Source organism: Lynx canadensis, chromosome D4 (assembly GCF_007474595.2).
Source record: "Lynx canadensis isolate LIC74 chromosome D4, mLynCan4.pri.v2, whole genome shotgun sequence".
In the NCBI taxonomy this organism is placed as follows: domain Eukaryota; kingdom Metazoa; phylum Chordata; class Mammalia; order Carnivora; family Felidae; genus Lynx; species Lynx canadensis.
Genome location: NC_044315.2, coordinates 56,238,555 through 56,260,367, shown reverse-complemented (window position 1 = coordinate 56,260,367; position 21,813 = coordinate 56,238,555). Strand labels below are relative to the sequence as shown.

Below are 21,813 nucleotides of genomic sequence, written 5' to 3'. Positions count from 1 at the left end.
TATTGAGCACCTACTAGTAGAGAGGCACTCCTGCTCCACATCTCCTACCTCTTTCTCTTTCACTATTGAGAAATCTTTCCCATTGTCTAACTTCAGTCCCCTAGGATAGGTTCTGCAATAAGGGATCAAGATTAGAATTTGGGGACACTTTGATATGGAGGCTTATTCTAACCAAGTACAGAGAAGAGGCCCCTGAGGGCTGGCTTTGGGTGCCTTCTGGTTGGAGGTCCCTTCTAGTTGGTTTGGAGAAGAGGCTCATGGCCCAGCTGGTGGGGCCTAGAGAGCTGAGCTGTCAGCAGTAGGGAGGATAGGGTTGAGAAAAAAAACCAGAAACTATCCTGAGGGAGCCAGGGAGTTGGCTTTATGGTTTCTAATGTTTTAACCCTGGTTTCAATTACCCCCGGGGTCCCCAGGCTTCCCTGATGGTTGTGGGCTCCCAAGCTTGAGGGAGGCTCAGGACTCTCCTGGGAATGCCAGAAACTAGAGGCTCAGGGATAGGAGTCTGGGGGCAGAGGAGAATTTCCATCCTCTTCTTCCATGTGTCTGGCTGAGAGAGGCCGCCAGACCAAGCAGGACTCTGGGGACAGCAGGGAGGCTGGGGAAGGAGGGGCCTACACTCTGCTCACAGGCTTCTATGGAGGGTCTACATCAGCCAGCTCCTTAGCACCAGTTTGGTCCCATTGGCCTCAGCCCAATCCTGGCTGCTAACGCCCAGAGCTCTTTCTTGGCCTCATCAGGCTCCTTTTTGGTCTTGTGACAACCCTGACTCCTGGCTTTCCTTCTGCCTCTGGGGCAACCACACCTTCCCTGCTCACTCTGTTTTTTAAAATTATGTTTTTATTTTTATTTTTTTATTTTTTGAGAGACAGAGTGCAAGCAGGGGAGGGGCAGAGAGACAGAGAGAGACACACACACACACATACACACACACAGAGTCGGAAGCAGGCTCCAGGCTCTGAGCTGTCAGCAAAGAGCCTGACGAAGGGCCCGAACTCACAAACCAGGAGATCATGACCTGAACTGAAGTCAGTTGCTTACCCAACTGAGCCACCCAGGTACCCCTCTGCCCACTCTGTTTATTAATCATGGTTCCTAGGGCTTCAGCTTCAATCCTCTCCTCCCCTCCTCCTGCCTCTCATCATTTTTTCTCCCTGCTCCTGTGATCTATCTTGTTATCTTCTAGCACGTTCAGAGTGCCCAGATCAGTCCAAGACTTTGATGGATGCCCGTACAACCAGCAAGAGCCAGTTACAGGGGGCATTAGAAGCCAAACAGGGACTGCACACTTCCAACCAGGTGGCTCTTTCTCACCTTCTGTGTTCTTCCCATCCTTGTCGCTGCTGGTCACCATCCCACAGACCTTCAACTCCATGGATATGTCAAGCCCCAACTCTCTCCAGCTCAGTGAATGGCACCATCATCTCCCAGTTACTCATGCCAAAAACCTGGGAGTCATCTATGCTTTTATACACAATGTTCCCTCTGGGCCTGGCACACAGTAGGTGCTAATAAATGTCTCTTGAACTGAGCTTAATTCAGTTTTCTCTCTTGGACTCCCATCTGCCTCTGTCTGTTTCCCTGGGACTTGGTGTCTCTGGCATTCAATCTTTAAATCTCTAATTTTTCTCTGTCTTTTCAATCACTACAATTGAGTTTCTGAGGGAGAAGCTGGGGCTTCTTTTTTTCCCTCTGTCCCTGCCCCAGGGAATCACAGGCTCGCTGGAAATGGAGCTGTGGGAGATGAAGGGAGGAAACCAATCTTGGGGCCATGTGGCCCTCAGTTCTATTTGGAAATAGGGAAGCAGCTCTACAGCAGCAAGGATCAAGGTCAGACTCTGGGCTGGCACTGGAAGGAGACAATCCTTTGAAGACATATGCCTTCTATGAAGAATTGGGGAGAAAAGGATCAAGACCCACTGGAGTGGGAGGAAGGGTAAGTTCTTTGTGTTTTTGAGCAGGGAATTAGTTTCATGCAAAATTTTGCAACACAACATGAAGAAAAACGGCATCTGTGATTTTGCAAGTCTGTGTCCTTGCTCCAGCCTTCAAACACACTTGGTGTCCTAATCCTGACTTCTCTGTCCTCTTTTGTCTCTCTCCCCACCATCCACTCTGATTCCCCTATTCCTTCCCTGACCATCTACTACTCTTTCCAAACGTATCCCAGACCTTGGGATCACTGGGGGAGGGTCCTTGGAAGAGCAGACTCTAGACTAAGTGTCCAGGGGTCTGTTCTCTGTGTATAGGGCAACACAGGGGTTCCTCTGTGAAGGGAGCAGATGGAGATGAATCTGAGCCCTCCCCTCCCCCACCTCCCCTGACAAAGCCCTGTTCTCTCTTCAGCCCCAGGGCCCTGCCCCGGGTTAGATTGGAGGTCTCCCTCCCATGGGTAACTGCAGACACCTCTTCCCTGGCTGCCCCACCTTCAGCCTTAGCCTTTCTCACTACTCTGTACAGCAGCCTCAGTGATCTCACTAAAATGTAGATCTGGTTATGTTCCTCACCTACTTTATGCCTTTCCAGACTTGCATGGCCTTGGCACTAAAAGCACTTCAGGATGTGGTCTCTGAGCCACTCAGTCTATCTCAGTCTGCCTTTTGCCTTCTGGGTCACTGCTTAATCCCTTACTGGACACCAAGTCCTCTTTGCCATCCCTTGAGGATGTAACCCATTCAGATAGCCTCCCTCTCCTGTGCCCTGGGACTTTTCTTCTCTGGGCCAATGTTGTCCTGCTTGCTTACCACATTCATTCATTCATTCATTCAACATTTATTTAAATCTAGTTCAAATGTTAGGAGTACCTGTTCTATGCCAGACCCAGCTCTAGTTGTCACAGGGCTGCCCTCACAGAGCTCACAGGCACCACACAAGTAACTAGGTAGTTTAACGTCACACAAATTACTATAAGGAAAAAGACTATGGCACTATGGGAGAAGAAAAAGGGGCTTAGTCTAGGCTTCTTTTAGGTGATATTTAGGCTGTCACCTCTCGCCTAAGAGGACCATGGATTCAGACACAGCACTCTCACATGGACAAATTGTATACTTGCCTATTTTGCTTAGTATCCATCTTCCTTAACTAGAATGGGAATCCCATGAGGACAAGGGATTTTTAAACTTTTTTAGACAAAAAGTAAACAGTAAAGTACACAAACCTTAAGGGTTCGGATCAGATTTTGACATATGTGTTTACACTTTTTGAACCCAACATCCCCCCCCCCCAACAAAGGTAAGTACAATTCCGACTTCTATCACCATAAATGAGTTTTGCCTGTTCTTGAGCTTTGCATAAATGAAATCATTCAATATGCTGTACTCTTTTCTGTTTCTTTTTTTTTTCAATTGACATTTTGTCTGTGAGCTTTATCCATTTTTGTTGTATGTAGCTATAGCTGTTGTTTTGTTTTTGTTTTTTTTTCTGTAACTGTATCATAATCTATTCATTTATTTGGGTTGTTTCCAGCTTGAGACTATTATGAATAAAACTGCTATGAACATTCTTTGTGAGGTAATAAGGTACATAGATGTTCAACTTAGTAGATCCTGCCAAACAACGTTCCAAAGTGGCTGTACTAACTTATACACGTACCAGTAGTGTGTGGAGTTCTAATTGCTCCACGTCCTTGAGAGGGCAGAGCTTTTTGTCTGTTTGCTTCATTGCTATATTCTATCACTTACATCAATGTCTGGTACATAGTAGATGCTCAATATATACTTATTGATTGCCTTATGAATGGGGGAGCTATCTGCATTCCTGGGGTCCTGCTCTGGCCCAGGCACTAACTTGCTGTGTGACTCTGGGCAGGTGACTCCCCCTCTCTGAGTTGTTTCCTTGTCTGTAGCATAAGGGGAGTGACAGTAGAGGCTTTACCTTCCAGTGCCAGCTAGATGCTCTGAGAGCTGGACACCTGTTCATTCATTCAGTCCACTTGGGTCTATAAGGTCCTACTATGTACCAGGATGGTGAGGGTGTGATCTGTGACATACCACTGACAGCCTCTTTCAGGTCAGCCAAGACCAGGGGTCATTGCCCATCTTGTCCCCAACTCATCCTTCTGGAGTCTGTTCTTCCTTCCTCTGTCCAGCCCTGACCCCAGGGGGAGGGGGTCTGGACTGAGCCTGTGGATGGAAAATGTGATTAATGATCAAAAAAACATCCAAAAGGAAGAGACCAGGAAAACAACTTGGGGAAAGCTCCTCGCCCAGGGGAGGGGGGCCATGTCCTGGGCCTTGGGACAGCTCCGGCTGCCCTCCCGCCGCCCTTTCTGGGAAGCTGCCACAGAGTGGGTAATTTTAGCCAAAAGTGAAAAAAAAAAAGCCACTCTAATTATTTATGAAAAAAGTTCCCCCCACCCAATGTAAATTATGCTTCCCCTGGAGGCTTCCCCCTACTGTTACTCCATTCCTAGTGGTCCCTCTGCTTGGTCAGGCTGGGGGGCCCTAGAGACACTGGGCTGGGGGCAGAGGAGGAATTTCAGCATGAAATGTTTTGTTCATTAGCAGAAAACATAGGGGGAAATTCCCTTTTTGCCTGGGCCTGGGCAGCCCAGGCGAATACCCAAAACCTATTGTCAAAAATAGAGTCTGGGCTGCAGAGCAGGGTGGGGGGGGGGGACACAGACGTTTATTCCCCTTCTCTTAGACTCCGGGCTTTCAGGGGTTTCCTGAGCCTTAATCCTTCCTTCTTTCGGGGATTTCATTCCCAATGTCTCAGGTTGCCCACAAAACTTCCTTCATAGCAAAACGGGAGGAACTGGGGTTAGACTGGCCTTAGAACTTCCAACTAAGGAGGAAGGGAGGATATCAAAGAGAGGGAGGGGAGGCCTTGGACCTATCCAAATAATTCAGAATTCTGGTAGAATATGTTGGGATCAGTAGGTAGCAAATCTGAGGGGGGCCAGGAGCAGGAATGAAACCACCTCTTTCTATCTGAGTGGATTTAGAGGGCCCCAGTGAGGAGGGAAGTACATAGATAGCTCCAGAGAGCTGAGGACAATTCCAGGCTGAATATTTAGGTTTCCCTATTATAGTTTCAGCTCTTTCCTGTTCTTTACCTTTAGGGAATCTTTGCCCTTTCCTGGTGCCAAGGTTAGAAGGGTCAGGGCACTCTTAGGCAGTGGTCCAAATGACAAGATTCCAGAAGAGGCTCTGCAGCATAGGGGTGTTGTAAGTGGGTCCTAGGTGCTGTCCCAGGATAGAAGTGAGTCCTCCCTGGGGTGCTAGGCTGGACCCTGAGTGTGTGTGTGGGTGCTGAAGGGGCCCCCCTGCCTGGCTCGTCCTGGGGCTGTGTGGGGATCGGGTTTCTCGGCGCCTGGAGCCTCCGCGAGGCCGAGCTGTTCCCGGTCCCCGGCCAAGCCGCCCCGGGCGCTGGCACTGGGAGAGGAAGCAGGGGGGGGGGGGCGCGGTGAGGGGGAGCAAGGGGGGGGGAGTGGGGGGAGCTATGAGGGCTTTTACGTAACTGCCTCCCAGAGCCCGCCCCTACTGCCAAACCCCAGTGTGGGACTTTGTGTGATTGAGTGTGTGTGCCTATGTGACATGCGGTGTGACTGAGTACATGGCTGTGTGTGACCGTGTCTGTGTGTGGAGATGGTGTATAAGTGTGCGATTCGGGGGGGTCCTGCCCTTCTGGGACCTCTAGCTGCCAGTCCTAAGCAGAGGACCCTGACTCCCAGTGTGCCATGGCGAGGTTGAATATAAACTTTTGACTCTTTGAAACTATGTTACTTTACATGACTGTGTGTTTGGCATTTGTAGGCAAGACAGAGAGCCTATGTGTGTTTGTAACTTCGGATAGCCAAGTGTGTGACCCTAGTGGAACTTTCTGATGGACCAGCACGTTAGAAGAGCATCATTTCCCAAAGGAGCACTAGAAAAGGTAGACCATAGGAGGTGGGATAGAAGCCTCCTTCCCTGAGGGCACATCAGTAGGAATGGAGAAGGGTCCTTGCTATCCATGATGGAGGAGGGTTGAGCCAAAAGTCCTGCCACAGAGCCCTCTTTCATGGCAAGTGTAAAACTCCAAGGACTCAAGAGTCAAGAAGAATTTCCCTCAATTTCCCAAGTCTTTCTGGGGTTATCAAATCTGAAATCTACATCACTTGCAGGGCAAGAGGGCTCTGAACTAAGGGCATTATTTCCTGCTGCCCCTCACTGGAGAAGCAGATGTTGGAGATCGGTGAAGATAGGGTGGGACTGGGAGGAGAGTGTCCATGAAGTTGGTTTAGCTTAAGAGTAAGTGCATGACAGAGAAGGGAGCTGGCGCGGAGCTGGGGCCATGGGAGATAGGGGTGCCTAGCTGGCTCAGTCCCTAGAGCATGTGACTCTTGATCTCAGGGTTGGGAGTTCCAGCCCCACGTTGGGAGTAGAGATTTCTTTAAAAAAATAATAATAAAATTAAATTTTAAAAGCTTGAGAGGACACAGGGCCAGATCCTGCAAAGGCTTTGAAACCCCACCTAAGAAGCCTGGCTTTGCCCCCACGCCGGGGTATGGGAGGGTTCAACACGAAGATTTAGGAAGCCCAGAAGCTCGTGGCAGATAGGGCATTGAAAGCTGTGGGAGCGGAAACCCACGAGTAATCTGTTGCCCCAATCCAGATGGGAGCAGAATCAGTTCTTATGGCGGCCAAAGGGAAGGCGCCCCACCCAGTCTGTTCCATAGGTGGGCGCCGCCTCTGAGCTGGAGCCGCAGCCTTAGCGGGGTACGCGCGTCCCTCATCGCCCGCCAGGTGTCGCTGCGACACCGGAGAAGAGGGCGCGGCCAGGGTGTTGCGCCTGGAAGTTGCTGAGGATCTACCGACGCCGGGATCCAGTCCGACGTGCGCCTCTTGTCCTTGCTAAGCCTCGGACACACCGACATGTCCGGCTCCCGGCTCCTGATTGCCTGGCGCAGACTCTGCCCCGGCACCCGCGGACTTCGGTACTGCTGACTACAGCCCCCGAGTCCCCAGGTGGAAAGGGGACGTTGTTCGGGGAGGAACCCCCCACTGCCCTCAACCTGGCAGGAGGCAGTAGCTAAGACACTGAAGGATCTGGAAGTCAAGTCAATCCAGCAATGACCTGCCGATCTCGGCGCCAGTCGGCCCCTCGAGGGGTATGGGGCCCCCTGAGCACCCAACCTCATCCAGGCCTAGTTGCTGCGCAGGGTGAGGGGCAATTCCTGACTCCCTCACCCCCCATTTCGTCCCGCCGGCCCCGCTCCTTCCCAGGGTCCACCATTCCGTCCCCGTCCGTGGCCTGGGAATCTGGAGGCTGCGGGCCCGAAAGGCTGGATAAGGGACCCTTACTGTGGGTAGGGATGGGCGGGATCTCAGCTGAGTGCCACTATTTCGCTGTGTATCTTTAAGCCCCAGCTGGCCCTCTCTGAGCCTCAGCCCCGGCTGACCCCTGCCGGTTGCTCTGAGGGGATTCCGAAGCCACGGAAGTGAAAGTGAAAAGCCCAGGCAATGGCGGGAACAAGGGAGTCCCTGAAGCACTTCTTGGGAAAGGGCCCGGCGCTTGGGCAGCCTACTGGGAAAGGGTGTGAGGAAACTGCGAGATAGTTCCTTCCCCTCTCCCCGCCCCCAGCCCTGGAGCAGCTCCCGGGAGGGGCCAGGCGCAGGGATTAATGGTCAAAGGTCGGGTGAAAAATCCATGGGGTGGAGATGGGGTGGGCCACTCGTTCTCCGCCTCTGGCATTCAACCTTTCTTTTGCGCTCTCGCGTGGCCTCAGAAGTTGGTTGGGTCGTCTAGCCTTAATCCCCCTTGTTGTAGCCAGACCAGAGGCCCGAGGGCAAGTGAAGTGAGCACACTGGCCCCTCAGGGGCCGAGGCTGCGAAAGGAAAACTCGAAGGGTGAACCTCCAGCGCCAAACTCGTGCGTGCCCCGCATTCTGGAACTGCCCGTCCAGGCATAGAGGGTGTAACCTCCCTACCCTGTTCATCCCAGCGGAGGTTTCCCCCCAGACCATGTGTCCCGCGGGGCGAGGAAAGAGGGGATAGTTATAGTGTCACCGGAGACTTGATGGGAGAGAAGGCCTAGACTCCCAGCCTGGTCCATCCTGGTCAGGGTAGCGAAAAGCCCCCTTCCCTACGCGTGAGAGGTGTATGTGTATATGACTGTGAGAGTGGTCATTGCTGGGAGCAGAATAGGGGAGGGGCAGAGACGGCTGGTCTCCTGTACCCAAAATGGGTCCTGGGGGCTCTGGCTCGTGCTTCTGTCATAGAGATGCCTGCGGGAAGACCCTGAGAATTGGCCCAGGGTGTGCCAGGGTGTCGGTACGAGGTAGTCAAGGCCTGAACAAGCGGGAGCACTGAGCAGCAGAGACCTGGCCAAGACTGAGTGAGAGAGGGAGTGTGAATGAGCGACCTGGGAGGGGGAGAAGGGGGCGCGCCCAGCGTCCCTAGGGAGTCCGGCGGAGTGGGTGCGGGTACGTGTGCACGCGTGTTTTTGAGAACAGCGGCCGGGCCTGCGCGTGAAGCACAGGGGCCACAGCCGTCTGGAGGGCGGGCGTTCCCAAGGAAGGGCGAATGTGAGGGGGCCACGCGTGCCAGTGCGGGCGAGTGTGCCAGCGGGGGGAGGGTTCGTGCGAGCGCGAGTCTAGTGGGAGTGGGGGCTCCCAGGCCTGCGCAGAGTGAGTGTGCCCGCGCGTGCCAGGCGCGGGAGCGTGCCAGGGCGGGGGCGCGCGGGGGCAGTGGCCGGGAGGGGGTCGTGGCGCGCGGCCGCGGAGGCGCGGGGAGACAAGGCGGGAGGGGGAGGGGAGCGAGGGCGCGCGCGGCCGAGCGGGCGCCCGCGGTCACATGGGCGAGGGAAGGAGGGAGGGAGCGCGCGAGGGAGGGAGGAGGATGGGGGGGTTAAAGCCGCCGAGCGCCGAGGAGCCGGTGCAGAGCGGGCGGCGGCGGCGGCAGCGGAGGCGGCGGCTCCAGCCGGCGCGGCGCGGGGCTCGGCAGCGGGATCCGGCAGCGGTGCTAGCTCCGCGCTCCGTGCCTCGCTCCCTGCCCGGGGTGGTCGAAGGGCGAGGCGCGGAGCCCCCGCGGCCCGAGGGCGCGGTGAGTACCCCGCGGCGGACAGCGCGCGGCCGGACCCTCAGACCCACGGGCTGACCGACAGACCCGCGGCCCTCGTGCGCGCGGGAAGAGGGAGAGGACACGCGTGGGCCCGCGACCCCGGGGAAGAGAGAAACGGGAAAGTTCAAGGGAAACTTTGCCCACAAACTCGGGGGCGGGGGCGCGTGAGAAGCGGCCCCCAGCGTCCCGGGGCGTCGGGGGTTGGGCGTGGTGATGGTGGGGGCGGACAATCGGCTGGGGGGATGTGGCCGGGGCGGATTGTCCTAGCGTCCCTATTCTCTCTCACCCCTCAGCAGCGCACGCGGGGTCTGGGAAAATTCCGGAACTGGGGGGTCGTAGTGACCCCCGCGCGCCCGAAGGCGGATTCCTTCTCCCGCAGAAATCTAGACTTAAAAGCGCCCAGGGGTGTGAACGGACGGTTGCGCGTTTGCCAGTGTATGTGTGTCCGTGTGAATCCGCGTGTGTGTGTCTCGGTGTGAGTCCGCCTGTATCTCCATGTAGTGGGTTTCCTTCAGTGTCTCTTTGTAAGACCCCCTCTGTTGTGTGTTTGTGAGTCCGCTTGTGGTGTATCCCCGTCTCTTTGTGAGTCAGCCCGTGTGTGTCTCCTCCAGTGCGGCTCTGTGTGAGTCGGCTTGGGTGTCCCTGTGTTGTTCCGAGTAGTGTATCTCCCCGTGCGTGGGGGCTGGGCCGCGGGGAGGTCACCAGACGGACAGCTCTCTTCCTCGGCTCCTCTCCTCTCCCGAGCCTCTTCTCCTGCGTCTAGTTCTCGCGCTCGCTCGCTCCCTTGGCCCCCTCCCCCCTTCAGTAGCTTCAGGCGGGCAGGACTATTTCACGCCTTGTTGAAAATTCAGGATTTTCTTTCTCTTTCTGTCTAGGCTCTCTCTTTGATTAGTGTCTGTGTGTGTCTGTGTGGCTGGCAGCTTGTCTGCAACACTAGGTGTGTGTCTGCATGCCACTGTGGGAATGGGTCTGTAACGCTAGTTGTTTTGCTTGTAATACTTAGTATGTTTGTGTCTGTGTCACTGGGGGTGTTCATGCGGCTGTAATCATTGAGGTGGGAATTTGAAATGCTGGGTGTGTGTTTGCATTGACAATTGCTGTATGTCCAGGGCGTCTGAAACAGTGTATTTTTGTGTTCTAACTCTGGGTGTGATGGTGTACCATTGCTTGTGTAGGAATGTGACTTGAACAATTGAATATTCCTATGGCTGCAGGGCTAGCCAGGGCTTGGGGGTGGAGGGCCTATGTGTCTCAATAAACCATGCCTCTCTCTCTACTGTCAAAACCACACAAATCCTCTGGATTGGTTCTTGGGGTTCCTGGTCAGGATTGGTGACATGGAGCTAAGGTTCACATTCCATCAGGGCTAATACTCTTGAGAGACTCTGAACCTTAGACAAAAACTAGGAGTTTAAACTACACATTCAAGACTTCCTGGGGCTTCTTTAGAATTCATAGTCAGATTCACACTGGGACGCTTAAATGCATATAGGCATACACTCAGATTCACACTTAAATTCTGGGGCTCATATCCAACTGTACACTTCAGTTGTAGGGTTACATCAGACTCACGTTGGGACTCATGCTGACACTTCTATTCTCATTCCTGTTCTGAGGCTCATAGACTTACACTGATACCTAGAGCCCATGCTCAGAATCTCACTGGGGTCCTAGAGTTCACATCTGGATTCACACTAAGACCCTGGACTTCCATTTTGGATTCACACTTATATTCTGGGGCTCATAGCTGGAGTCACATGAAGACTAAGGGCTCACACTCAGATTCTCATGGGGAACCTCGGGCTCATATTTGAACTCAAGATTCACACAAGACACTGAGGTTCATAGACTCATCCTTTTACCTTGGAGCTCACACTGAGATTCACACTAGCAAGATTCTCACTTCCATCCTGGGATCACTCAGGGACCCAGTGTTCAGTGTTCACACTCAAGACTAGCATCTCTGGTGATTACATTAAACTCACTTCTGTCTTGGGGCTTAGACTCACACTACACTTTTATATATTCACATGGGGGCCCTGGGATTCACACTTGGAATCACACCCAGTTATGCTTCCATCCTGGGGCTCACATTCAAACCCAAACTAGGGTTGTGGTGAACTCATAGTCAAATACACCCATGCTTTCTTTGGTTTATGGTGTAGAACAGGCAGTTGGGTAAGGAACAGCAACTGCCACAAGGCATGTCCCCTCCAAAGGTGGAAAGGAGAGAGGATACATATTTGGGAGTGTCACTCACTTGGGTTGTGGACTGATGGAGAGGGTTGTGGGAAGCACTCACCCAGTTAAACCTTTTTGCCTTTCTTTCTGCAAGGAGACTAAGGCTATTGGTAGGACGATCTGAGTGGCTTTTTGGCACAGGAGTGATTATGTGCTCTTAGAGTCCCCATGTGAAAGCATATCCCCCTTAAATAGTTTTGGGTACCCCTTCTGTGGTAAGGGAATCGGTGTGGGGAAAAAAGACTCGTGTCTTCCCAAGACATTTCTCCCATCCCAGTCATCCTTAGTATGGGAGGAGTGTCAAGATTGACTTGGTGAGACGGTAGACATCTGGCTCCTTTGACCTTTCCAGGGTATTGAATCTCTGATTCTAAGGGAGATGGTAGCCTGGATCTGTGGTGAGAAGGTAGCCAAAGGAGGAGACTGGACTGAAATCCACCCTCGTATTTCCTCTGCCCTGGCTGGAGAAGGATAGAGGCCAAGTTATGTTATATCTCACAATGTCTCCTGGAGTGTCTATGGAGCTCTTAATCTTGTCTCTATGGTATGACCAGCGATCTCTACTGTACTCCCCAGAAAAGCAGTAACCCTGTGGGGGAGGGTTGGGTTAGGTTGTAAACTATGCTGGGACTCCACCTGCCTTGGAGACACTGCTGGGCTTACATATCTTCCTGCTGTGGAGGCCAGCAAGTTAGGGCTGCCTGAGGTGCATAATCACCCCATGGGCACCCCGACAGCAGTACAGATCTGGCCCTCAGGCTCAGATGGCTCAGCTCTATCAGCTCCCTGTCCCTGAAGGGGACACATGCTCCCCACCCCCCTCTGGGGGGGGGGGCTTGAAGGACTGGCATTCTGGTCTCTGCCCCCCCATGGTGAGTTGAAGTGTAAATGAATGGAAACATATGGAGCAGATTTTCTTTGAAATGCAGATGGGTGGTGGTGGTGGGGGGGACCATGTGTGCCTGGTTGGGGGGGGGGGGGTCCCAGAGAGCAAGAAGGCTGAGAAGAGAACTGACCCCTCCTCCAGTCCCACCATAGGGTGAGGAGAGTTGTGTAAACTGTGGCCCTGGGTGACCACACCCACCCAGGCTCCAGCTTCCTGTGGGGAGAGGCTGGGGAGGCCAGTGGTCCCTGTGGGCTGAAGGTGCTGAGGTCATCACTCCCCTTTACCTCTGTAGAGGGCAAAGAGAGCCTCCAAAGCACAGAGTCATGCCGGGTTGGGGGTCACCAGAGCCAGGAACTCTGGGGGCCAAGAGGTGGAAGGGGGAGCTAGGGCAGATGTGGGGAAGAGTTAGACCCTGCTTCTTGCAGAACTAGCTCTGGGAAGCTGGGGCTACAGCTACAGTGGAAGGAACTGAGGCTAGACTATAATGATGACATCTGGTCAGGGCAAGAGCTCCTGGAGTTTAGGATTGGAAGAGTCCTCAATCCTGAAGGAGTTTTTCCAGACCTGGGATGGTCAGTATGCCACACTATACACTATAATTTCCCCTCACAAAACTCAGCAAAGTTACGTAGTAATTGCCTGTGAGCTCTGTGGGACCCGGGGACTGGGTCTCTCTGCTCACTGCTGTACTCTGCCCCTGGCACAGACCTGGAACACTCCTTGGTAAGAGGGTGATGCATCTTTTTCTCTCTCATCAGACTGAGTGCTCCATGCGGACAGGACCATATCCTCAACTGCCAGCATGGTACCTGACACGGATTAGGTGCTCAATAAATGTTGAGGAATGAATTGTTGAGTGGGAGAGGGGATTCTCTGGGGTTTGTGGCTTGAGACAGAGCAGTGTCTGTTGTATTACCCCTATTTGACTTGAAAGGCACCTGAATGATTTGTAGTCTAGACTAAAGGAAGGATCTCCTTGCACTCAGGGAAGGGGTGCAGAGGATAGGCAGCTTATTCCTTGAAAAGGGTGGGACTAAGGGCGACTGGGGTGGAGGTGGGGATGACTGATTCTGTGGCAGAGGTCAGAGGTCACTTCTGTCCTCTCAGCTTCAGGATTTTTCAGAAGGTGGGTAAGTCCTTTTCTCATGTGGTTGTGAGCGTGTCCCTTGGTCTCTCTAGGTTGGTTTCTTGGACTCTAGCTAAGGCAATAGACCCCATCTCTGAGCTGCTGAGGCTAGGCTCTGAGGTTGTTTAGCTGCTGTGGGCACCACAGACTGTCTGTATTGGTTATTAATGTCTGTCTGAGAACACGGGGTTCAGATCCTAAAAATACCCTGTCCAGCCAGAGCCTAGGAGTTGCTCGTGTGGGCTAGTGTAGCAGTGGCTGCATCTTGATAAGATGGACACAGAGCCAGAAGAGACTAGGAGAGTATAGGAAAACTGAGGCAGCATAGGCAGGAGATGCATGAGAGACAGAGCTTCTGTTGTATATGGGACAAAGATTTATAAAACTAGTGGTGCGAGTTCTTCAAATTATGGCAACATTTAGGGTAGTCTGTTATTTTACACTGTAGAGAATTTACTTCCCGGGGAGTTTGAAGATACCTTCCCGGGGAGTTTGAAGATACATCTGATATCAGATGTATAAATTAAGTAGTCAGTCGTAACCATTTCAAGTCTAGCTTCAAGATATTCCAAAATAAGTATGTGGCAAAGAAAAAAAAAAAATCTTCCTTAAGTAGCCTTTTCTGAGCCACTGCCCCCACCCCTACCTCCTAGAGCCCTTCCTTGCAGCCTGAGTCCCAGTGGGGTTCTTGTACACCCCCTTTTATAGGCCCCCACCTCACTTCTGACCCCCCAGGCATCTGTGTATCCCCTCTTCCCTGGAGATGGATGCTGCACAGTGGTTCCAAAAAGGTAAGAAAAGCCTGGCCTCTGAGGGCAGATGCCACGTGACCTTGGCCTGTAAGCTGACCTTTCTGGGCCCCTCTGTGAAATCACGGGATGGGGGGGCGGGGGGCTGGGCCCTGGCCCAGGCCCGGAGAGAAGGCGGTTTTGGCACCCATCCAGCTCCCTGACGTCAATGATTCTCCAAATAATGGAATCAATATTGGGGGGGGGGGGGCAAGCGTGAACCAGGCCCCAGCGATTAGAAACAGATCAGCACAAACCCGCAGCTGATTCTGATAGAGCTGCCTTGGAGAGCTAGGGTGGGAGGCCTGGAAGGAGGTGGACCTGGGGGGGGGGGGGGGTTGGCGCTCAGGAATGGAGGCGGAGCCACCCAGTGTCCAAAGCAGGAGGATACACAAGTAGGCAGAGATTCTGGGTTGGAATGATGTGGTGGGGGCCGCTGAACTAGTTCCTTCCTCCTTTGAGTCTATGGGGTTCCAAAGCTAGGGGAAGTTTGTGAATGGAGACTTCTTTCAACCAGTGAGTGATAAAGGGTGGACAAGGGGAGTTTGTAGTTTATCTCTTTGCTTCCTAGACTTGAGCCCCTAGGCCATGTTAGGAGTCACAGGTTATACCTAGGATAGGGGAGAGTACCGAGTGAGACCTAAGGAAGATGGTCTTTTACTTGGAGGTAGAGGGCATTAATCTAAGATAGATGGGTATTCCCTCCTCAGAATGGGAGTCTGGCCTCCTCCATCAGGTTGTATCCTCTCAGCCTACTAGAAGGCAGCAGGTGAGGATGGAGAGGGCCGTGGGGTCCATAAGGGGCTGGCCTGGCAGCTGACAAAAAACAGGAAAGAGGGCTGGGGGAGCAGCTGTAATTACGGGGCATTTATTATTAATCAGATGAAATTGCTGGAACAGCTGGTGTAATGTGCGTAGCGATACAGACTCTGCATGCACCCCCAACACATGTGCACGCACACATACGCACAAGCCACGCACAGCCTGAGCCTTGTTTGCTTACACAATTTTTTTCTTGTGAAGGTTGGAGCCCCCCCCCTCTTTTTTAAAGTAATCTTTACACCCAACATGGGGCTCGAACTCACAACTCCAAGATCAAGAGTCGCATGCTCTACTGACCAAGGCAGTCAGGCGCCCCTAGAGGGCTCCTTATGTGTGTCTGTGTCTTTTGATGTTGGTACTTATTTGTGTTTTTTCATGTCTGCCTGTATCTTCCTCTCCCTCTGTTGTCTCTTTTCCCAAATGTCTGTTAGTCTCTGGCCTGATGTGTGTCTCTTGTCTCTAATCTCTCTGTCTCCCTCTGTTTGCCTATCTCTTGGTATGTCTGTATCTATTATCACCAGCCACCCTGTCTCTAACACCTTATTTTAGTTTGTGGCCATCTCTGTCTGGTTGCGTCTTCGGTCAGGGTTGGATGACATGGATGACCCTTTCTCATGGGTATGTGTTTAGGCACCTGACCATGCCTTTGGCAAACACATCTGGGACCTATTTTTTAGGGGGGGAGGGGAAGTTGGATCCTGAGGATCTCTTCTGTTGAGTGACTGGAGCCCATTGAAGCAATAGTGGCTTTCAAGACAGCTCTGAATACAAAGCTGGCTTCCTTATCAGCTACCATTTGTGGGATTTTGGGCAAGGTGCTTTTGTTCTCTGAGCCTCGGTTTCCTCATCTGTAAAATGGAAACAGGGTTAACTCTAAAGTTGTTTTGATGATTCAGTACAAAATGTATGTTAAGCACTTATCATGATACCTGACTCATTAAGAACTCTGAACAAGTGTTAGCTGTTACTATTACTGGGAAAGGCATTGTGCAGGCAAGAGAGAGAACTGCAGAGGCAAACCAGTAGAGCACAAAGGCTTTGGAGCTAGACTTGGACTCAAATCTGTGCACTGGAACTGATCAGCTATATGGTCTGAGGCAAGTTACTTAACTTCCCTGAACCTTGTTTTTTCAACTGTCAAATGGGAATAATAATAGAACCTACCTCATGGAGAAGTCATGAGGATTAAATGAGATAATGCATATAAAGTGCTTGACACAGTTCCTGGCATATAACAGATTCTCAATAAATCGTAGTGGTGATGAGAAGAGGATAGTATGATGGTGGGTGTTTTTGCCCTGCTGGTTGCGTGTGAAAAAGTGTGTGATGTGGAGGTACTTGTGCCTGTGAATTGGTTGTCTGGGGACTTTGGATTGTTTGTGGATATGAGTATGTATCTGTATGTGATGTTAGGCCACTTGTGGCTTCCCTTTTTCCCTGTGGTTTAGCATCTGAAGTCAACATGGGGTGCTGGAGGGAGTCTGGACTATTCTCAACTTTCCCTTTTCTAGGGGCACCTGGGTGGCTCAGTTGGTTAAGCCTCCGATTTCAGCTCAGGCCATGATCTCTCAGTTCATGAGTTTGAGCCCTGCATCGGCCTATGTGCTGACAGCCCAGAGCCTGGAGCCGGCTTCGGATTCTGTGTCTCCTCTGTCTCTCTTGGTCCCTTCCCTGCTCACACTCTGTCTGTCTCTATCAAAAATAAATAAACATTAAAAAAAAAAAAAACTTTCCCTTTTCTAGACACTTCCCTGCTGCCTGCCTCAGTCTCCCCTTCTCTGAGAGGCATTGTATGGAATGAGTTCTTAGTTGGACTAAGGCCTGTGGGTCCTCTGTGACTTCTGATTTGTGCCCTTTGCCCTTCTAGAATCCAGCCTTTTCACATCATCCCATCCCCTTGGTTTTGGAAGTCTTGGAAAGAGTTGGTCTGGAGAAGGAGGACATTGATGTGCTCAGTGTACGGCCAGTGGTGAAGAGGTATGTGCTGGGGACCCACATGAGGCAGGTCTGTCTCTGGGTATCAGGCTGGTGCAATGGGGCTATAGGTTTGGGGATGTGCGTGAAGGAGGGCCTGAGATCCCTTCCTTCTCTTCCTCTGTTCTTCCTTCTGAGGCTTTTCATGCCCCTATGATGGGCCCACGAAGGGGAAGGGACTTACCCGCAGTCACACAGGCAAGGGCGAAGCCAGGTCAGAAAACTGGGTTCTGTACTTAGAGTGCTGAATCCTGGATGTGGGAGTATATTTCTGTCTCATTGTCAGGCTCCCTCTCTGCCCCCAAAGCATCTCTCTGGCTTGATTGGGGAAGCAGCTGGGCTTGGAGTAGATGGGATGGGGGTCGGAAATTCCAAAATCTTCTGGGGCCAGCCATGGGGCTGGGCTTGACTCTCCCTGCCTTTCATTAAGGCCAGCCAAGGCCCCCGATTGGCAGCCCAGGGTGGGGGCGTCCAAGGAATCGAGGCGCTGGAGCGGAACGGAAGGGCCTATTGTCCAAAACCCGCCAGAGGCCCACAAAGGCCAGCCGGCTTTTCATCTCAGCTCCCAAACAGACTGGCCATTTTCCCGGCCCAGGAGTAGGGGACTGATTGACCCTTCAGAACTAGGACTGGGATGTTTTTGAGGGTGGGGTGGGATATCCCATGCTGACACATGGCCATAAAAGGGACTTAAAATGGAGGTGGGGTTCTGAAGAGGAGGGAGGCTCCAGAAAGCTGTAGAGAGTTAAGCTTCCAATCCACTGTTCCCAAAGGACCTAAGGATACAGAGTAGGGTATCTGATAGAAATTCGGATTTACACAACAATAGATAATAAATATTTATAGGGGGCACACCTGGGAGGAGTCTCATGATTTGATGGTAAAGTGAGCTACTTCTATAAGCATATAATCCCACCCCCCCCACAATTGGGATCACCGTATTGAGTTGGAACAGGGGCTGGAGAAGAGAAGGCTAGTGGTTGGGCAAGAGACTGGGCTCCTGCAGCAGGAGGAACTGAGGCCAGACAGCAGGAAGGACTTCCTGCCAATGAACAGTAGCTCTGATGCCCTGACTGTGTCTCTAGAGATCCCAGAGGATCACAGAGAGCAGGGGAGCTAGAGAACACCCCTGGGGTTAGTTAAGGGTTAGGCAGCTTCTGTGGGGGCCCAAAGAGGAGGCTGGGAGAGAAGACTTGGCAGTTCTGTCCACCCTCCCTCCACAGCACCTCCAGCATCACTTTAAAAACAGCTTTTTAATTTAACAAAGTGGATGAAAAACTGTTTTTGGAAATAAAGATATCTGCTGTCTCCCAGGCTAGCATTCAGCCCTTGCAAAGAGCCTCTCTCCGGGTTTCTCTCCGCTGCTGGTGGTTCCTTTCCTCTCTCTGTCTCTCTCTGTCTCTTTTTTTGTTTGTTTCTGCTCTGCAACCCCCCAGCTTCCCCTTGGCCTCCCATTACCCCCTCCCGTATCAGCCTCCCTGGGAATCTCATCCTCAGTCTCTTATCTCCATGTCTCTGCATCTCCTTTTGTCTCTCCTCTCCCAGTTTCTCTTCCAGGGCTTGTCTCTCTCCTGAATCATCTCTGTCTCCCAGCCTGTCTCAATCTCTGTCTCCCTTCCCCCCTTCTCCCCCAACCCCTGCTCTAAATGGGTCTATTTAAAACACCCGACGCTGCCAAGTCAGAAAAGCGTCTCCTGATAAAGCGCATTAGGCCGAGGGAGGGAGGAGGAGGGGGGAGGGAGCAGGGAGCAGCGGGCGGATGGATTGATCCAAGCCCGTAACCCCATTAATCAGGCATCGTGGATCCCCCTCCCTCCCCCAGCTTCAGCCCCTTCTGAGCTAAAAGCCCCTTAAATATTTATCACCCCTCCCCCCAGGGGGTGAGGGGAGGGGTGTGTGGCCCTTGGTGTGAGCATCCCCAGCTGCCTGGTGCGCACCCCCTGTGTGTTTACACATGTGCACATGTGGTCATATGTGCATGCATGGGTGTGCATACCTAACAGACCCAGGGCCCATCTTGTCCCCCTTCCCCCCCCCCCCCCCCCACGGAGTAGCCTGGTTCCTTGGGCAGCCCAGCCCCTAGGGGACCCTGGGAATCTAGCCTGGGTCTTTGCCTCTCTTAAAAAGTTGGGCATGTAGAATAGGGAGACCTTTGGGGTCAATTGGAGGTCCTTATGCCCCCAAAGTGCAGTAACTGGAAGATTGGGTGGCATTGCACTATTATTCTCAGAGGGTGGGAAGGTGAGCTGGGGTTCAATGTCCAGATTCCCTAATATTCCCAGAGCAAGAAGTAACTTAGGGAATAGAATTGGGGGCTCCATGCTCCTAAAGTGCAGGAAGGTAACTTGGAAGGCTGGCTGAAGTTTCCCCTTTATCCTCAAAGGGCAGGAATGTGACCTGGAGGTGGGTTGGGCACCTACCATTACCCTTAGAAATTTAGGAACCTTGACCTGGGCCTGGGTGGGGGTCGCCATCACCCCCAGAGAGTAGGAAGGTGGCCACTCTCTGAGGGGTGATGTGGGACTGGGTCCCACATCTCACGGCTTATTGATTTCCCCTGGCTACAGAGGTCAGTCAACCCTGAGACAGGCTAGGGTCCGCCGGAGTTGGCCTGAGGCAACTTCGCCCTGGGCGGGGGAAGGGAGGCCCGGGCGGCCCTGGGTGTGAGGAGGGGCCGCTGCTCGGAGCAGAGGGTCCCTTCCCCCTCCCTCCCCCAGCATCAAGTGCCACATCTCCTCCTGACTCAGACAATTAGATTCAAAGGATGACCTCACTGCCTGCCGTCCCTCACTCGCTCCCTCTGCTAGCTCGCCTCGCTCGTGGCGCGCTCCTTCCTCCCCTCCTCCCGGCCCGCTCGCCGCCTCGCTCGCTCGCTCACTCACAGCTCGGGCCGGCCCCTAGCCCGCCCGCCCGTCCGGAGTCGCGGTGTTGCGGGGGGCTCCTGTCCCCCGGGCCGGCCCGGGCCTCCTGGGCCCCAGCCCCGGGCGCCCGATGCCCGCGGGCTGCGGGGCGGACCCAAGGAGCGCCGGAGGCACCGACGGGGCGCCTGCGCGGGGACCCAGGTCAGTGGCCGCGCGGCCGCAGGGCCGGAGAACTTGTCACCCCCACTGCCGCCGCTGAGACACCCCCGCCGGCGCCGCCCGCCAACCCGCCTCGGAGCTTCCCGCTCCTTTCTCGGCCCCCGCCCCCCGCGGCTGCTCGGCGCGCTCCCCCTGCCAAGCTGTCTCTCTTCTCTTTCTCCCCCCCCCCCCTTCCCCAACAGCCCCTCTGCTTCTACAGCCGGTGGGAGGGACTGGGACTTCCTGAGGTCCCAGGGATGGGGCTGGGGCCCATTGGCTGAAACCGGCCCAGGCTTCTGAGAGAGGAGGGGGCTCTAGCTGTTTCCACTGGCCTGGGGGAGGGGACCACAACCTGGGTGGGAAGGGGGCTACAGAGAAAGAGGTCCAGGCAGGGTGTGGGGGTGACATCTACAGAGGGGATGAGCTCTTGATATCGTTCTTTTCTCACATCCTGTGGGCCTCTTGCCTGGCTTCATTTGTTCCCACCTCCTAGCAAACTATAGTCCCCACTGCCTAGTTTCATTTGGTCCCCACAGCCTATGGTCTTTTGGGCTCTGTCACCTGGTTTTCCTAGACCCTTCTGCCTGATTTCTTTTGTTCCCACTGTCTACTTTTCTATTTTCCTTAAGTCCCTATCACCTGGGCTTTATGGGATTGCCCTACCTGGTTTCCTTACATCCTCCTGTCTGATGTTTGCTTCCCTACCTGGCTTCCATGGAGCCCTACCATGCTCCCTTTATGATAGGGTGTTAGGGCCCAAGCTACACCTGGAGTGGCAAGTGGTAAGGATGTCAACAGCAATGCCAGTTGTTCCCAGGTTGGGGCCTGGCCAGCACAGCTTGGATTCCATTCTGCCTGGACAGCGACACAGAGTCCTCTCTTGTGATGGGGGGCAGGGCTGCAGGGTCCAAGGACACTTTACAATTCTTGTCCTCAATGGTTAGTTAGAAGAGCACTTGCTTGGCCAGTGCTGTCCCCATCTCTCTTTGGGCCTAACAGTGATGACAGGGCTTTGGCAGGGGCTGGGGGTTGAGGTCTGAGCCGTATCTCCTTCTCCTTACCTTGCCTCTTGCAGCCAGGCCTGACACTCAGGTGCACTATAAATAGTTATGGGCACAGAGAGGTTTTGAAGAGGACTGGGATCATACAGCAGGTGGCTAGGTTGAGAACTGTTGCTGATCCTCATCCTGGAGAAGAGGGGGTGCTAAGGGGAGGCAGGAGGGGTCTGGGGAGTGAGCTTGTTTCTGGGGTTTTCTGGCTCTTGCTACCAGTGCCACCATCTCTTCACCCAGGGGTGTCTGGCCTGGATCCTTACCTTACCCTGTCTGTCTGGCCTGGATCTCCTTTTATTCCGGGATGCTGGGAAAGCAGGGTCAGGGGAGGAAGGAGCCACCTAGGAAGTTATCAGATATTTATTTGCTTTTTGGGGGATGAACAAAGTTCCTCCTCCCTTTTCCTTCTTCCTTAGGCTACCCTGAGCTTTAGCACCCTACCCCCAAGTGCAGCCCGGGAAATCCAAGGACCCAGCATGGAGTAGCTATTCTGTGTGTATCTTTGTATTTCTCACTGCTGGATGTGGGAGCATGAGAGGCTGAAGGTGACTGGGGGACTCTGAGTTTCTGGAGGTGCGATGATATCTGTGTGGAAGATAGACTGCTCTGAATGTGTGATGGCATCCATATGTGAGACTGTGCCTGTTTTGAGTGAGCGTGTGTGAGTCTGTGTGTATGACTGTGACTGTAATACGTGTGTGCATGCACAGCGTGTGTGAAGCTGTGGCAGTGGGCGTCCACGTGGGAGGGCCAAGATGTGTAGTCACGATGGTGAACTATGGGTGCCAGTGTCTGTGAGAGGCTGCCTGCGTGTGTCTGTGAAG

General features: G+C 53.3%; 1 protein-coding gene across 3 annotated transcripts in view; it reads left to right on the top strand.

The window, feature by feature from the left end:
- The first annotated feature begins 8,951 nt into the window (after window positions 1-8,951).
- The window catches only part of CNTFR (ciliary neurotrophic factor receptor), a 37,911-nt gene continuing 25,049 nt past the window's right edge, over window positions 8,952-21,813 (top strand). For all 3 annotated transcript variants that reach the window (XM_030294208.1, XM_030294210.1, XM_030294211.1), the window contains exons 1-2: window positions 8,952-9,023; window positions 16,772-16,881. The gene's annotated coding sequence lies outside the window, so the exon portion shown is untranslated. The remainder of the gene's footprint in view (window positions 9,024-16,771; window positions 16,882-21,813) is intronic.